This window comes from Petromyzon marinus, unplaced genomic scaffold (assembly GCF_048934315.1).
Source record: "Petromyzon marinus isolate PM22_M1 ecotype Great Lakes invasive population unplaced genomic scaffold, UKy_Petmar_22M1.pri1.0 PM_G_Scaffold_21, whole genome shotgun sequence".
Taxonomy (NCBI): domain Eukaryota; kingdom Metazoa; phylum Chordata; class Hyperoartia; order Petromyzontiformes; family Petromyzontidae; genus Petromyzon; species Petromyzon marinus.
Genome location: NW_027422773.1, coordinates 1210001 through 1212500, shown reverse-complemented (window position 1 = coordinate 1212500; position 2500 = coordinate 1210001).

Genomic DNA, 2500 nt, shown 5'->3' with positions numbered 1-2500 from the left:
AAACTTCTATATGTTTCACGGATAGACCCCGTGAAACGCTAGAAATTGGCGGGGATGTGTCTCTTGTGGCTCACGGGGCTGTTAGGGTGGCACAGAACTCCCTCGGAATGGGAAAAGGGGTCATTTTCGTGTTGCCACATTGCATAGGAACGCCATGAAACTTCCAGAGGCATTTGCAGCAGAAAGGCACGTGCACTCAAAAATTTTAATATTTTTCACGCATAGACCCCGTCAAACGCTAGAAGTTGGCGGGGATGTCTCTCTTGTGGCTCACGGGGCTGTTAGGGTCGCACAGAAATGCCTCGGAATGGGAAAACGGGTCATTTTTGTGTGGCCACATTGCATAGGAACGGCATGAAACTTCCAGAGGCATTTGCAGCAGGAATGCATGTGCACTCAAAAACGTCTATATTTTTCACGGATAGACCCCGTGAAACGCTATAAATTGGCGGGGATGTCTCTCTTGTGGCTCACGGGCGCTGTTAGTTAGGGTCGCACAGAAATCCCTCGGAATGGGAAAAGGGGTCATTTTCGTGTTGCCACATTGCGTACGAACGGCATGAAACTTCCAGAGGCATCTGCAGCAGAAATGCATGTGCACTCAAAAACGTCTATATTTTTCACGGATAGACCCCGTGAAACGCTAGAAATTGGCGGGGATGTGTCTCTTGTGGCTCACGGGGCTGTTAGGGTCGCACAGAAATCCCTCGGAATGGGAAAACGGGTCATTTTCGTGTTGCCACAATTGGCATACGAACCGCATGAAACTTCCAGAGGCATTTGCAGCAGAAATGCATGTGCACTCAAAAACGTGAATATTTTTTCACGGATAGACCCCGTCAAACGCTCGAATTTGGCGGGGATGTTTCTCTTGTGGGTCACGGGGCTGTTCGGCTCGCACAGAACTCCCTTGGTCCACCTGATTCGTGCATACAGGCAGCAACTAAAACTCTGTAAACCTGCTGTGAGGACATCTAAACAGTGGACCAGTGAGGCTGTGGAAGATTTGCGGGCGTGCTTAGACTGTACTGACTGGGATATGTTCACGACTGCTACCAATAGTCTGGATGAACTCACAGAGGCTGTGTACATCAGCTTCTGTGAGGACTGCTGTATCCCAACACGTACCAGGGTGAACTTTAACAACAACAAGCCCTGGTTCTCAGCAAAGCTCAAAAGGTTGAGGTTGGAGAAGGAGGAAGCGTTTAGGAGTGGGGATAGAGACAGATTCAAGGAGTCGAAGAACAGGTTTAGCAAAGCGGTGAGAGAGGCTAAACGACTGTACTCAGAGACACTAAAACACCAGTTCTCTACTAACGACGCTGCTTCTGTCTGCCAAAGGGCTCAGGCACATCACCAACTACAAACCCAGAGCGCCCCACACCACTAACGACTCCCGCCTAGCCAACGACCTGAACGAGTTCTACCGTAGATTTGAAAGACAATTGGACTGTCCTGAACCACCCCTTCCCACCCAAGAGGCCCCATCCCCCACCCATACTACAGAAACGACTCTCTCCTTTCAGGAGGGAGAAGTTAATGGGCTTTTCAAGAGGCAGAATCCACGCAAAGCAGCCGGGCCGGACTCTGTCTCTCCAGCCACCCTCAGGCACTGCGCTGACCAGCTGTCTCCGGTGTTCACCAACATCTTTAACACCTCCCTGGAGACATGCCATGTACCAGCCTGTCTCAAGTCCTCCACCATCATCGCTGTGCCCAAAAAGCTAAGGCCAACAGGACTAAATGATTACAGACCGGTCGCCCTTACATCTGTGGTAATGAAGTCTTTTGAGCGCCTGCTCCTGGCACACCTCAAAGCCATCACAGACCCTCTCCTGGACCCCCTTCAGTTTGCCTACAGAGCCAACAGGTCTGTGGACGACGCAGTTAACATGGCCCTCCACTTCACCCTACAGCATGTGGACGCCCCAGCATCCTACGCCAGGATCCTGTTTGTGGACTTCAGCTCTGCCTTCAACACCATCATCCCTGCCCTGCTTCAGGACAAGCTCTTCCAGCTGAACGTGCCCTACTCCACCTGCAGGTGGATCACAGACTTCCTCTCTGACAGGAAGCAGTGCGTTAAGCCGGGAACAGAAGTCTCTGACTCCAGGTCCATCAGCACGGGAACTCCTCAGGGCTGCGTCCTTTGCCCACTGCTCTTCTCCCTGTATACCAACAGCTGCGCCTCCAATCATCTGTCCGTCAAACTCTTGAAGTTTGTCGGACGACACCACCCTCATTGGGCTGATCTCTGGTGGGGATGAGTCTGACTATAGGTGGGAAGCTGACAACCTGGTGACCTGGTGTAGCCAGAACAACTTAGAGCTAAATGCTCTAAGGACAGTTGAGATGGTTGTGGACTTCAGGAAGAATACAGCCCCACTCACCGCCATCACCCTGTTAGACTCCGCAGTCAAAATTGTGGAGTCCTTCCGCTTCCTGGGCACTATTCTCTGCCGGGACCTCAAGTGGGAACTGAACATCAGCTCCCTCGCCA